The sequence below is a fragment of the Cervus elaphus genome, chromosome 16 (genome assembly GCF_910594005.1).
Source record: "Cervus elaphus chromosome 16, mCerEla1.1, whole genome shotgun sequence".
Taxonomy (NCBI): domain Eukaryota; kingdom Metazoa; phylum Chordata; class Mammalia; order Artiodactyla; family Cervidae; genus Cervus; species Cervus elaphus.
The window spans coordinates 2442904-2459332 of NC_057830.1; the positions used below are offsets into that span (position 1 = coordinate 2442904).

Sequence of the window (16429 nt, forward strand, 5' to 3'; positions counted from 1 at the left end):
TTCTCTGAGGCGAAGCGGCCGACTTCTCTTGCTCAGGCCTTGACACGCTCCGCGGGGGCTGGGCCTGAGGACGACCTGAGAGACCGATGTAACTGTGTCACCAAGCCCCCACATTTCCATTGCTGGCCGTCTGGCTTTGAACTAGTGTGCCTCGCCGCACACTCCTCCTTCGCACGGCCCGTTTCTGAGGCGAATTCTCTTCGTCAGGGGCCAGACAGGCCAGACGTAGATGAACCTCTGAGGGAACGCAGTTTAGGCTTCAGATGCCCCCGAGGTGACGGGAATGAGAGCAGCCTGGGAGTCCTGGCTGAGAATAGTCCTCAGGTTGTGACAGGGAAGCCAAAGCAAAAAACAGTGGAAGAAACATCGGCTGTGGCTTTCCTGAAAGGGCTGCATTTCACCACATACTTTTAACATATAGTTTAAGAGAATTTAGCACTTACTGTGCTGAATGCTAGGGAAATACGGTGAATTCTTTTTAAAAACGTGGTCTCTAAGGACACTGTTCCTCTATTCCAGCTTCCCATTTCCCAGCTGGTACCCTGGACAAGTATCACCATCTCCAAAAACCGCAAAAGCAGGCACTACCTCTCCTTTACCACAATTCTCCAATCTTAACAGCTCGTTTGGAAGACCCCCTCCTAGCACAGTTCCTTTCCTTGTGACCTCGAATCCCTTGTTCTTACCAGTTTTCCATAGTCAGTTCCTTCCTTTCTTCAGAGTTCGTGGCCTGTCAGTGTAACACTGTTAAGAATTCCCTCTTTCTGTACCTCAGTTTCCTCCTCTATGAAACAGGATAATCCTACCCGCTTCCTGATAGTTATAAAAAAGTTAGTGCATGTGAAAGAGTTCTAAGTTCTTTCTTATGTCCTGTAATAAGTTCTCAGTATGTTTTACTTACTTTAGTATTAGGCAAAGGTTTCCCGGAGGAAATGACGCCTTATCCTTAAGTCTTGGAAGAACCAAAGAACTTAGTCAAGGATTATGGGAGTGGGGAAAAATTTGCTTGGCAAAGGGAGCAACTTGTGCAAACCCCAGGAGGAATGGGGAGAAGGAGCTTGGCAATGAGCTGATGTTAAATAAATCAGGATGGCAGCCAAAAATCTGGAGTGCAGAAGCCAGAGCAAGAAGAGGGGCCGCCTTATGAACCATCTTAAGCACTTGTGATTTTTCTGAAAGGCAGAGATGGATTCAGGAATCAGATGTTCAGGTAGTTGTCAATAGGGGGCGCCATTCACATTCACATTTAAGTGAATGATGCTTCTCTTTCCCCCACTAGTATTTAAGCAACACAGGAGACCCTTTGAGCGCTAGAGAAGTCAAAGTTCATGAAAAGCCCAACATTTTAAATTGAAAGGAAGATCTATCCTTTTTTTCAAAAAAATTCTAAGCTCAGATGATATTAGTTTGGAATGTGTACCTTGCTGACTTTCAGTTTTATTATTTTTCGTTGTTTTGTTCTGATACTTGGTGTGTTTTTTTTCTTCTCCTTTCCGACAGAGAATTATATTTATTGTGTCACCTCACTGCTATACCCCTTAAAGTCTGTAATGATATTCAGGTGGGATCCATTATCAAATCATGGTATGCTGGTGTAGTTCATTATCAATCTAATAAGCAGCTGTCGAAAATATACACAAAGTCCAGAGAATGGTCAGTCAGTCAGTTCAGTTGCTCAGTCGTGTCCAACTCTTTGTGGCCCTGTGGACTGCAGCACACCATGCCTCCCTGTCCATCACCAACTCCTGGAGTTTATTCAAACTCACGTCCATTAAGTCAGTGATGCCATCCAACCATCTCATTCTCTGGCATCCCCTTCTCCTCCTGCCTTCAATCTTTCCCAACATCAGGGTCTTTTCACATCAGGTGGCCAAAATATTGGAGTTTCGGCTTCAACATCAGTCCTTCCAATGAACACTCAGGACTGATATCCTTTAGGATGAACTGGTTGGATCTACTTGCAGTCCAAGGGACTCTCAAGAGTCTTCTCCAACACTGCAGTTCAAGAGCATCAATTTCATATAGTACCCAGAAGAAATTCTTTAACCTTGAAGTTTCATAGTAATATCATTTAATATTAAAGTATTTCCTCATTTATTAGAATAGCTTCTTGGGAAATAACAAGACTGCACAAAGCTAAAACCGTGAGTAATTCATGAACTGAAAGGTTAAGGTCACATGAATCCCCAGACATAAGAACCAGTGTCCCAAACCAAAGGATTGAGTGTCCATATAAAACTTTCCCAGATTGTTTTCAATAGGTTTATGGAAAGAGAGAAATAGAGGGAATCTTAGGTTCACTTGTATCACCTAGCTAAACTTCAGTTTACAGTTTAGAAATGGTAAGGCCCTAATGGTTAGTCATTGGCTGAAGCAGAGCAAAGGCTAACAGAGTTTTGCCAAGAGAACGCACCTGTCATAGCAAACACCCTCTTTCAACAACACAGGAGAATACACAGGACACCACCAGATGGTCAATACCGAAATCAGATTGATTATATTCTTTGCAGCCGAAGAGGGAGAAGCTCGACACAGTCAGCAAAACCAAGACTGGGAGCTGACTGTGGCTCAGATCATGACTCCTTATTGCCAAATTCAGACTTAAATTGAAGGAAGTAGGGAAAACCACTAGACAATTCAGGTATGACCTAAATCAAATCCTGAAGTGACAAATAGATTCAAGGGATTAGATCTGATAAACAGAGTACCTGAAGAACTATGGGTGGAGGTTCAAGACGTTGTACAGGAGGCAGTGATCAAGACCATCCCCCCAAAAAAGAAATGCAAAAAGGCAAAACGGTTGTCTGAGAAGGCCTTACAAATAGATGAAAAAGGAAGCAAAAGGCAAAGGAGAAAAGGAAAGATACACCCATCTGAATGCAGAGTTCCAAAGAATTGCAAGGAGAGCTAAGAAAGCCTTCCTTGGTGATCAATGCAAGGAAATAGAGGAAAACAATACAATGGGAAAGACTAAAAATCTCTTCAAGAAAATCAGAGATACCACGGGAACATTTCATGCAAAGATGGGCACAATAAAGGACAGAAATGGTATGGACTAAGAGAAGCAGAAGGTATTAACAAGAGGTGGCAAGAGTACACAGAAGAACTACACAAAAAAGATCTTCATGACCCAGATAACCACGGTGGTATGATCACTCACCTAGAGCCAGACATCCTGGAATGTGAAGTTAAGTGGGCCTTAGGAAGCGTCACTATGAACAAAGCTAGTGGGGGTGATGGAATTACAGTTGAACTATTTCAAATCCTAAAAGATGATGCTGTGAAAGTGTTGCACTCAATATGCCAGCAAATTTGGAAAACTCAGCAGTGGCCACAGGGCTGGAAAAGGTCAGTTTTCATTCCAATCCCAAAGAAAGGCAATGGCAAAGAATGTTCAAACTATTACACAATTGCACTCATCTCACATGCTGGCAAAGTAATGCTCAAAATTCTCCAAACCAGGCTTCAGCAGTATGTGAACCAAGAACTTCTAGATGTTCAAGCTGGATCTAGAAAAGTCAGAGGAACCAGAGAACAAATTGCCAACATCTGTTGGATCATCAAAAAAGCAAGAGAGTTCGAGAAAAACATCTACCTCTCCTTCATAGACTAGGCTAAAGCCCTTGACTGTGGATCACAACAAACTGTGGGAAATTCTTCAAGAGATGGGAATACCAGACCACCTTTCCTGCCTCCTGAGAAATCTGTATGCAGGTCAAGAAGCAACAGTTAGAACCAGACATGGACTGGTTCCAAATTGGGAAAGGAGTACATCAAGGCTTTGTATTGAAACCCTGCTTGTTTAACTTATATGCAGAGTGCATCATGCAAAATGCCAGGCTGGATGAAGCACAAACTGGAATCAAGATTGCCAGGAGAAATAACAATAACCTCAGATATGCAGGTGACACCACCCTTATGGCAGAAAGCGAAGAAGAACTGAAGAGTCTCTTGATGAAAGTGAAAGAGGAGAGTGAACAACCTGGCTTAAAACTTATCATACAAAAAACTAAGATTATGGCATCTGGTCCCATCATGGGAAATATATGGGGAAACAATGAAAACGGTGAGAGACTTTATTTTCTTGGGCTCCAAAATCACTGCAGATGAAATTAAAAGACACTTGCTCCTTGGAAGAAAAGCTATGACCAACCTAGACAGCATATTAAAAAGCAGAGACATTACTTTGCTGACAAAGGTCTGTCTAGTCAAAGCTACTGTTTTATGTATGGATTTGAGAGTTGGACCATAAAGAAAGCTGAGTGCAGAATTGATGCTTTTGAACTATGGTGTTGGAGAAGGCTCTTAAGAGTCCCTTGGACTGCAAGGAGATCAAACCAGTCAATCCTAAAGGAAATCAGTCCTGGGTATTCATCGGAAGGAGTGAGGCTGAAGCTGAACCTGCAATACTTTGGCCTCTGATTCGAAGAACTGACTCATTGGAAAAGACCCTGATGCTGGGAAAGATTGAAGGCAGGCAGAGAAGGGGACGACAGAGGATGAGATGGTTGGATAGCATCACCGACTTGATGGACATGAATTTGAGCAAGCTCTGGGAGTTTGTGACGGACAGGGAAGCTTGGTGTGCTGCAGTCCATGGGGTCACAAAGAGTCAGACATGACTGAGCGACTGAACTGAACTGAACTGAACTGAGGGTTTCTGAAAAGAAAGTGGCCTCAGCTTAAAAGCTAAGGTAGGGCTTGAAGGCATTAATAGTTGGAGACTGTCAGCGAATATACCCCTTGCAACTGATGACAAGTTCATTACTCATGGGAAGTCTGAGCAGCCCATCACCGTGACTGCCATGCTGTTTTGACCACCGAAGACACTGCTCTGTTGCCAGAATGCACAAGGTATGTGCTGAGGGTGTAAATAAGTACCTGATGGCTGGGGTGCTTTTGTTTTACTGAGGGAGGAGTCTCCTGAACCAGGAGGTCCTGGCCCTTATCATTTTTTCTTTTTTCCTTTTACAGTTTTAGGATATATGATTGACTGTCTTGTCATTGTTAATGCTGATCACCACTGTAACCAATTAAAAACCATACTACTGAGGTCTTGTCTCTTAATGCCCCTTGAAGATTTGAGCATTTTCAGCCAGACTGTTATTAGGGTTTCATGGGACTCAAGCACGAGTCTATTGACGCTGAGTCCAAGGAAAGTCAGAAGGCCAGACAGTGAGCTATTATCAGAATTGTCTTCCCAGCTCTGTGTAACTCAATGCGGGAGCTTGAATTCCTCCTAATTCTCTCTTATAATGATTTCTGAAGACCTCCTTAGTAATTAGGACTTTGATGGCCTTCACTTAGAGTGACACTTAGGTTCTGGCTGGTAGGTTTAAAGGATAAAGTGAGAGAGACCAAACTGAATCTTAAGAGGTGATCCCTTAGTATTCCCCTATAATCGTTCCACTTATTGAATATTGGAAATAATGTCTCCTCTTTTATTTGTGATTTTAGCAATTTGAGTCTTCTCTTTTTTCGTGAAGAGCTTAACTAAAACTGTTAATTTTGTTGATCTTTTCAAAGAACGAGCTTTGGTTAGGTTGATTTTCTCTATTGTTTTTTTACTCTTGTTGTAATTCAAGTTGATATGCTGCATTTTCATTTTTATTCGGTTCAAGAAATTTTCTTTTCTTTCTTCTTCTTCTTTTTTTTTTTTTTTTGCCAATTGGCATGCAGGATCATAGTTCCCTGACCAGGGATCCAATCCACACCCCCTGCAGTGAAAGCATGGAGTATTAACCACTAGACTCCAGGGGAGTTGCTCGTCTCTTTATTTCACTAATTTCCACTCTGCTACTGCTAAGTCACTTCAGTCATGTCCTACTCTCTGCGATTCCATCCCTGGCATTCTCCAGGCAAGAACACTGGAGTGGGTTGCCATTTCCTTCTCCAATGCATAAAAGTGAAAAGTGAAAGTGAAGTCGCTCAGTCATGTCCGACTCTTCGCGACCCCATGGACTGCAGCCTACCAGGCTCCTCCGTCCATGGGATTTTCCAGGCAAGAGTACTGGAGTGGGGTGCCATTGCCTTCTCCGAATTTCCACTCTAATCCTTATCATTTATTACCTTCTGCTTGCTTTGTATTAGTTTACTCTTCTCACTGTCTTAAAGTGGAAATTAGGTTTTTGCTTTGAGATCTTTTTTCCTTTATAATGTAGGCGTTTATAGCAAAAGATTTTCTGCTAAGTGCTGCCTTAGCTGTATCCCGTGTTTTGGTATGTTGTGTGTTTCATTGTCATTCTTCTAAAACTATTTTCTAATTTCCCTTGTAATTTCTTCTTTGACTCATTGGGTTTTTTTAGGAATGCTTTGTTTAATTTTCACAGATTTGGAAGTTCCTCAAATTCATTTTGTCATTAATGTTTGCTGCTGCTACTGCTAAGTCGCTTCAGTTGTGTCCGACTCTGTGTGATCCCATAGATGGCAGCCCACCAGGCTCCCCCGTCCCTGGGATTCTCCAGGCAAGAACACTGGAGTGGGTTGCCATTTCCTTCTCCAATGCATGAAAGTGAAAAGTGAAAGTCAAATCTCTCAGTTGTGTCCGACTCTTAGCGACCCCATGGACTGCAGCCTACCAGGCTCCTCGGTCCATGAGATTTTCCAGGCAAGAGTACTGGAGTGGGTTGCCATTTCCTTCTCCACATTATTATTTAATTTTGCTCAATTGTGATCAGAAAAATTTGTTTTTTCAGTCCTTTTATACTAATTGAGGCTTGTTTTCTAGCCTAGCATATGATCTATCCTGGAGAATGTTTCATGTGCACTTGAGAAAAATGTATATTCTGTTCCTTTGGAATAAAACATCCCCTTTGTCTACCAGGTCTAGTTGATTTATGGTGTTGTTCTAGTCTTTTTCCTTGTTGATCTTTTACATAGCTGTTCTATCCATAACTGAAACTATTATTGTTGAAATTTTCTGTTTCTCCCTTCAACTGTCCAGTTTTGCTTCACATATTTTGGATCTCTGGTGGCAGGTATATATATGTTTATAATTGTTATATCCTCCAGATGATTGACTCTTCTGTTCTTATAAAAATCCCTCTTTATCTCTAGTAATTTTTTAAATTTCAAAGTCTGTTTTGTCTAACATAGTATAGCCACTCCAATTTTCTTATATTAATAGTTGCTGTTTGCATGATATATCTTTTCCCATCCTTTTACTTTCGACCTATTTTTATCTTCAAACCAAAATTGTATGTATATCCTGTAGATAGCCTGTAGTTGAATCTTATTTTTTATTTGCCTGACAGTGTCTAGCTTTTAATTGTACAATTTAAGTTATTCTTTTATTATTATAATTGATATACCTTGATTTATAGCTGCCATTTTATTTTTTGGTTTTTGTTTCATTTCTTTTTTCTTTCTCTATTCTCCCTTCAGCTTTTTTTTACTTTAAATGAATATTTTGACTCTTTAAGTATTTTCTAGTTTTAGCATTTTAATTAAATCTTTAAAAAAAAACTTCTTTTTTTTAATGATTATGGCTTACCATATACACCTTAACTTATACAAATCTTCATATTTGTACTAATCTAATGCCAGTTAAACATAGAAATGTTACTCCACAGAAATAGTTTTATTTCCTCTTTCCCCATTTTTGTGCTATTATTATAGTACATACTACCTGCTTATATGTTACTAACACATCCAGTGATTTGTTATTATTACCTTATGTAATTTAAGTTTATTAAAGAAGCTGACAAAAGAAAGGAGAGCACATAAATATTCGTAGAATATATTGTGTTTACCTTCCACTTAGATTTGATTTTTCTGTAAAAAGTACTCATCACTCTTAAAATGTGTTATTTAATCTTTTACATGGCATATTATTTATCATATATATAGAAGAGATTATAAAATTTAAATACACCTTAAAGAATAGTAACATAATGAATACTTGCATATCTGCCACCCACATTAAGAAACAAATGCTCTCTTTGTAACCCCAATGTACCCATCCCCTATATCATTTCCCACCCTTTTTCCCAAAGGAAGATGACTTTTATATTAATAATTCTAACTTTTAATAATTTCCTTGCTTTTCTCTATAGTTTTTCCAAGTATATATTTATCCTTAATTAATATAATGTTTGGACTTCCCTGGTGGTTCAATGGCAAAGAATCTGCCTGTTGGTGCAGGAGACATGTGTTCAGTCCTTGGGTCAGGAAGATCCCCTGTAGAAGGAAACGGCAGTCCTCTCCAGTATTCTTGCCTGGGAAATCCCATGGACAGAAGAGCCTGGCTGGCAAGCTACAGTCCATGGGGTCGCAAAAGAGTCAGACATGACTTACTGACTTAACAACAACAACAACACATATAATATTTAGCTTTGAATAACTGAGTAGAAAGCCTACTTAAGGAAAAGTCAAGATTGCCATTATTAGGATCCCTAAAGTAGATAGGTGAATAGTTTCTGGATAAAACAACCTTGTTTTATCTCTTGAGAGTATACAGGAACTGCTTCTTAGGATGTCAGTGTACATGGTCACATAGTGAGTAAGAACAGAAATCATGGCAACTAGGCATCTGATAGGGAGTGGTGTGGGTCAGGAGCAAAAAGCAGGAATTTCAACAGAATGTGATTGGTGGTGGTGGTGGTGGTTTAGTCGCTACGTCGTGTCCGACTCTTGCGACCCCTATGGACTGTAGCCCGCCAGGCTCCTCTGTCCATGGGATTTTCCAGGCAAGAATACTGGAGTGGGTTGCCATGCCCTTCTCCAGAGAATGTGATTACAACAAGCCAAATACAAATAGGAACCTAGGTCAGACTCACGTGGGCATTCTTACCTCAAGTTAGAAAAATGATATAAGAGCAACATAAATCTAGGTCCTTTGAGTCCCCGTTGCTTCAAGTGTTTGGGTTTTCCTGTAAATCTTGCGTACTGCTGTCTTCAAGGATTTTCCCTTCATTATCCTACTGAGAAATCCTTTTGCCTCCCTCTTGCATTGGACCTTCTATTACGTGTATCCCATATCTCTCTTCTGTTGGTTTATTCTCTTATTTTGGTAGAGCACATTCTCTACCTCTCTTTGGTAGTGGCACATTTGCATAGGGTTACAGAAGGAAAAATTTTTTTCTAAATCTTGCATTTTAAAAAATGTCTTTGTTCTTACAGTTGATGGATAGTTTGGTTGAATATAGATTTCTACATTAGAAATAATTTTCCTTTAGAACTTTGAAGATATTACTTCATCGTCTTCTTCTTCCCATGCTGAAAAGTCCAAATCTTTCTCCATTCTAACTCCTAATCCTTTCAACTCCTACTCCTTTATATGTCACCTCTTTCCTTCTCTCTCTGGAAACTAGTAGGATCTATTTTTCTGTTCTTAGTGTCTCAAAAGTTTCAAATGATGTGCCTTGGTATCAAAATATATTCATCATTCTGCTTGGCACTTGGAAGGTTTTTCTAATCTAACAACTGTGTCCTTCTGTTCTTAAATTTTTTTCTTATTATTTTATTGATGAAAGTTCCCTCCATTCTTTTCTGTTCCCTCTTTCTGGAGCTCCCATTTTTCATGCGAGACCTCCTGACATGGTCCTCTAATCATCTTATCCTTATTTCTCTTATTTACCATCCCTTTGTCTTTTTGCTTTAATTTTTTCTTGGAAGATTTACTCTACTTTATCTTTCAAAGTTTTCTGTTTGTGCTGTCCTGTTTTTCACATCCAAGAGCTCATTTTGTTTCTGAATGTTCCTTTTAAGAGTATCCTATTCTTGCTTCATGGATGTAATATATCTTTACAAGAATGTTACGTCTTGTTTGTTTGTTTTGTGGAAAGGGTAATAGTCTTCTTCACTTTGCATAAGCTATATTTCCTCCAAGATGTTCCCCTCCTTAATTTTTGGGGGAAATTTTATGTTAACAAATTTATGTTAGAGGCTTTTTTCAATTGACATCTGACAATTTTTCGTTGTTTGCTCTGTTGTGGTAGAGGAGATCTTTAGAAGTTCAGTTGGGATGTATTAAATTTAAGATGCTAATTAGATTGCCAAGTAGAGATTTTAAGTAAGGCAGCAGATAGTCAAGTGGAGGTTTTGAGTAAGGCAGGTAGAAGAGAGCTACAGGGAATGAAATTTAGATGTATTCGTGTACAGAGATGGTATTGAAATCCATGCCATTAAATGAGATTGCCTGTCAGTAAATGTAAGTAGAAAAAGATTTTTAAAAAGACCAGAACCCTGGAGCAAGCCAACATTTAGAAGGAGAGTTTCTTACTGGAGATATCAATTTGGAAGTCATCATTAGAGAGATGGTATTTGAGGTAATATCTTTATGAGGGAAGTCGAGGGAATTACAGTTTGCAATGTTAACTTAAAATAGTCAAACAACTCAAGTGAAGAGCCTGCTGAATTCTGTATCTTTGATAGGAGCATAAGCAAGTACTTTCCTCATTCTTCCTTTAAATACTAAACCATACAGCAGCAACCCACTGATTCTCAACCAAGGGTTATTTTGCCCAGGGGATGTTGGTAATGTCTGAGACATTTTGTTTTCATGACTGGGAAGGTTCTCCTGACACCTAATGGTATCAGGCTTGCTGCTGAATAGCCTGCAATGCACAGGGCAGCCACCACAACACGTCATTCAGCCTCAGGACCAAGTAGTGCTGTGACTGAGGAAGTCTGAGATAACCTCAGTTGTTATCAATTTTTTGTTCGTTGTTATTATCATAGTTTTGTTTATTTGTCACAAGTGGGGAGGAGGGGAATCTCCCTCCTCAGTATTAGGGAATGACAAATGATTGTGGCCTATTTCAGTACTGTGTAAATGGTACTGAAAATAGTGTGAAATTTGACCAGAAGCTCTTTTGGCTCCATATCTATGTCACTGTGTTTGTTTCGTCTTAGTTATAGTTTAAGTCCATGCGTGGGACTGTATACAAAACAAGAAACACATTGTCTTCTTGTGACCAAAGTTTTGAAGCTTGTGTGAGCAGAGTTGGCATATATTAAATATGACCTTGAAATAAAATGTTTTTCCCTTTGCATGGCTTCAGTTACAGAGCCAATTGGCCAAAAATTAAAATGCAGCTGCAGTCACTCTCACCAGAGTTGAGAGTGTTTCTGACTCTCGGTGTGAAAATGTTCTGCACTGAGTTGATGCCAGACTTACCAGTTTTACCAGTTGCAATCTAAAAATCCTTTACATTAAATCTTTTTAGTACACTTTTGCTTAGTAATTGTCTTATCATTGTTCCTGCTTGATATGGTTCAGGACTCAGTGGTTCAAATACTAGCCTACTGGTCCCAGTTTAAAAGACGGTCTTGCAACAGCATACATGTCAGCGGCATCAGTTTCATGAGAATGTTCATTCACTACTCATACAATTCCATTATTACAATTACCAACAAAATGATGACGTCTCGCTTTATAGCAATGAGACTCCTACTTAACAAACATTATCAAAATCTTATGCCTTTATGGTAGATCATTTTTTAAAGTTGCTGTTGTGAATGAATGTTTGACATCTCACACTTTCAATAGTTTCTGCTTGTGTTTTACCTTAGAGAACAATTTTCTTAATTCTTTGTGTAGCGTGTAGTACCTGTCTATTCTTTTCACGAAATAAAGAATACTAGTATATCACAACAAGATGGCTACATCCTCAGAGTCAGAGCAGCAAGTTCAAAATGTCCTTAATTTCCGTTCTACACACCTTACTGTGACATTCATGGCCGTATACAATCTGGCCCTCAGCTGCCCTTTCAACATCACCTTCCTTGGACGCACCTGATGATGCATTCATTTGTTCATTCATTTAGCAACAATTTGTTAAGTGGCTAAGTACCTTTTAGGTGCTGTGATAAGTTCTGTGTGTATCCCCATTGTATATGTTAGACTCATTACCTGTCATCATAGAACCATAATCTAGAAGGGAAAACAGACAAGTGAAGAAGCAACTACACAGTCCATCATCCTAACCACCAGCCGTCCTGATGACCTGAAAACTTGTAGTTCAGGATGAATCTGTATAGGTAATTGAATGCAGCCTTGAGGAAAATAAGACAACAGTAGCTTCACAGTTTTCTTTCCCATATCCTGGTCACTGATGGGTCATTTCTAATCCCAGAGTAAAGAGTTCTTGGAAACACCCCAGCACTTGGGAAGACTGTCTTGGGATTTCGGATCTGCTCTAAAGTGGATCAGTACAGGCCTTGTGGGCACAATTCAAACAGTCTCACTATAGGGAAGCCTCAGAACCATTTCCATATCTAAGACTTTCTACACAGAGTCCAGGAAGATAGTCCCCTTTCATACTTATTAAATTTTGAATGGTTTCCTAGAAGCAGAGCCTGAGACTGGGGAACACTCTCTGCAACTAGTTTATGGCGAGACTTTTCTTAAGAGAAGTTTCTAAGTAGTGAGGGAAGCAAGACAGGGCAGGAGAGAAGATAAGCAAAGATGTGGTTTCAACCAAGATCTTGCTTCAACCCGATCCCATGAGAGGCTCTGTAGCATGGGTGGTACTACAAGGTTGTCCCACCTTGAGTCAAGGGAGTAGTCTGTTGTATCCCCAGAACTGGTCAATTTTAACTGTGGACCAGTCCCAGGAAGAGGATATAACTTCCCAGACATTTCTGGGCAAGCTGTCTCCAGTGGCTGAAGTGAGTTAGTAATACCTGGAGAAGTGAGCACTTAGAAAATTTAAGCAACCAATATTCACAGCATCTGTAGCATGCATATACCAGGCCCAGAAAAAGGGATCTGACCAGGGCATCAATTGCATCTACTATATCAGGAAAGTGTTCAAGACCACAGCAGCCTCCAAATATTTTGTGTCTGTGTCCGTCTTTGAAACATTTTTCCCAGAAACTCCCATTTGGGTATCTTTTCTGTTTTAGTCATCAAAACAAGTTTTTCTGCTTTGAATTCCAAAATTATCTGTGGACATTAAAAGGTTATCATTTAAATTCTTAGGTTTCCTTGTCAGTGATCCCACTATCTGATATTAATAATTAACCTGAGGACTTATTTAACCACATTCTTCAAACTGAGTTCACACACAAAAAGGGCAGTTTCAAGAAGGGTTGTATCAATAGTTGAATCCTAACCCAGCCATGGGCATTTTAAGCATAGTGTATTTTTTTCTACTTGGGAAGAAGTTGGGGACAGGAGCAAATGTAAGTGAAGGATCACCTTTTCATTTACAATGTGTTTTGATTGTAGTTTTATAGAAAGCAGAATTCAATCAATGCCACATGAAATTAACTTTCTAATCCTGAGAAATCCAAGTGAATTTCTTTTCTCTATTGTCTAATGTTATTTCCCTGCTTTTTAATATGAATACTTTGTGAACTAGCATAACTTGTATTCTAGTACTCTGTATTTTCCCAGACTATTGCCGTGCCCCGAGGAAGAGTAATTTACTAACTGATGTTTTGGTTAAAAATTCCAGACAGAAGCATGATCCCTATTTTCACTTCTTATAGAGGACTCTATTAAGTATTACCCTGGCTGCAACTGATTAAAATAATTTCCATTTGCCTCTTTGAAATATCATCCTTAGGATGAAATGCTGCTTTTCAGGGCACTGTCCTGGCTGTATCCCAGGTAATAAAATTTTGAGAAGTAAAACACATATTGTTAAATGTAAGAAAATTTGCTAATTTGAGTTAAGTAAAAAACATTAAAAATTATGTTGTATTAAATAATTTTAACTGTTTCAGCAGATATGTTGTCTCAGCACCTGATGTAGTCTATGTTGGAACCTCTGAAAATGTAGTAATTCAAATTCATGGAGACACAAAATCATTTCCAGTGACCATTGCTGTTAAAAGTTATCCTGACAGAAGTTTTACATATTCTTCTGACTAAGTTAATTTATCTCCAGAAAATGAATTTCAAAGCTCTGCAAGCCTAACTGTATGTATTCTTCTTATAGTTGCTTTTTATATGCCAAATGTTTCTTTATAAAACCCACATGTAGATGGTGCACTGATCCTTTTTACATATGTGGATAAAGATGTGGATACATCACACTATTGAGGTCACTAGTTAGTGAGAGATAAGTGCCATATGATTTTACATGCAAGTAAGCAGGAAATGTTAAATAGAGAATCTGCTTCTGATTTGGGGGCAATGTAGAAAAATGTAAAAGTTTGAATGAAGCAGATAAAGGTTATTAGGTGAAAAGATTTGGTGACATGAGTTGAAAACCAAATCAACCAATACATGTACTTGTTTTAAAATTACACAATAAATACTAGAAAGAGATAATTTAGATACTTAAATATTATTTATTAGGAGGAAAACAAATGTTAATATATAGAGACATAAAAATAGGTTTGACTTGATCTTAAAAATTCAGAGAAGTTAGTAAAGAACACTTTGAACATTTGTTTTCCTAAACTATATTTAACATTCTAATCCCATGGTTTTCTAGAAAAATTAATTTTTTCCCTAACATATGTATCTATCACAGGCTTTTACTACTTTCTGTTTGGACTTGAATCAAGCAAATGTTCTTCCAAACAAATGTGCTAACGATGCTCAAAAACAAAATGTCAAAATTCTATTTCTATAAAATATACTGATCATATGCAGTGTACTTGAAGAGGGCTACTTACTAATTATATAATGACCAATGGACATGAAAATCATCATGAAAAGAAAGATTTTGATTTTCAATAAAAGTCTAGGTATAACTAAATAAATGTAAGAGATATTTTATTCACTTATACTACCATGTGATAAGTGATTTAGTCCATTTTCTGATATCTGATATCTGAATCCTCCCATTCTCCCTCTCATCCATTGCTGATCAACTTTTGAGCTCTTTAATGTTTCTTAATGACTTTTGGTTATCTTGTCTATTAAAAATTGAATTCTTTAGTGATCATCATTTTTAATAGACATTTACCCTGGGCCAACTGTTTAAAAGTGATTGTTTCAAACTATATTTGATAAGAAACTAAAATACAGAGGTGTTTGTAGAAAAATATATTTACTGTTTAATTTTATAAAATTTTTATATGTTGCATATAGATAACAACTCAAGTCATTTTCATATATACCTAAGAGACCTATGTTTTTATTATCTTAATATATTTATATTTAGATGTTAGTTGATAACATATGATTAATATAATCATGTTTCATAATTAATATAATAAATTATATTATCTTAACATCTCAATTTTTTAATATTCATCCATTAATTTTTTAACAGATACAACCAAAAGACTTATCTGGAGGACCAAATGCAATTTCACATGTATATTTAGAAGTTTTATCTGCTCATTTTTCAAAAGCAGCAAAAATTCCACTACGCTATGACAATGGATTTCTCATCATTCAGACAGACAAATTTATTTACAATTCAGATCAGTCAGGTATAAGAAAAGAGACTTATAATTTCTGGGGGGAAGGTGAGACGGCCTGATTAATGGTATTAGGACAAGTGGTTTATTTTGTGGTGAAAAAATGGAGTTAGTTTCCAAATTACACCACACACAACAGTAAAGATCTGACAAACTAAAGGTTAAATTATAAAACAAAGAATCAGCAAAATATGAGTATAATTTGGAGGTAGAAAGACCTTTGTTAGAATGATGCCAAGACTCCTTTCAAAATAGTTTTTTAAAAAAACGAAGTGATGTATTATAGAACTTAATATAGAGGCTGAATTTTAACTTTACAAAATCTAATTTTTAATTCTCAATATCATCTTCCTCTATAAAAATATTTCAATTTCATATTAACATTGAAAACTGTGAACTATATTGCAAAGTTCACGTAGCTGTGTCTGCCTCCTTGTTTCCAGTTTGAAATGGTTTCAGTCTTCTTTTGGGAAGAGAGGTCTTTAACTCAAAATGGGAAATAATCACTAGCTAGCAATTTAACTGAATTAACCGATTATTACTTGAACAGTGGCTTTCTAGCTGAGTTCAGAAGGAAGAGGACAGAAGACAGGTAAGAGGGTCATTAAGGATGGGATAAAGGAACGTGGCAGTTTTCACATCTGATAGGACAAAGTAAGTACAGGAAGAAAGGGCCTCAGTCACTGGGTAAAATAGTAGAACACAAGTCAGTTCAGTTCAGTCGCTCAGTTGTGTCCGACTCTTTGAGACCCCATGGGCTGCAGCACGCCAGGCCTCCCTGTCCATCACCAACTCCCAGAGTTTACTCAAACTCATGCCCATCAAGTCGGTGATGCCATCCAGCCATCTCATCCTCTGTCGTCCCCTTCTCCTCCTGCCCTCAATCCTTCCCAGCATCAGGGTCTTTTCAGATGAGTCAGTTCTTCGCATCAGGTAGCCAAAGTATTGGAGTTTCAGCTTCAACATCAGGCCCTCCAATGAACACCTAGGACTGATCTCCTTTAGGATTGACTGGTTTGATCTCCTTGCAGTCCAAGGGACTCTCAAGAGTCTTCTCCAACACCACAGTTCAAAAGCATCAATTCTTCAGTGCTCAGCTTTC

The 16429-nt window shown here is 38.3% G+C and overlaps 1 pseudogene; it reads left to right on the forward strand.

Moving 5' to 3' along the window:
- LOC122709873 overlaps positions 1-16429 on the forward strand; it is a 38102-nt pseudogene that overhangs the window by 706 nt on the left and 20967 nt on the right.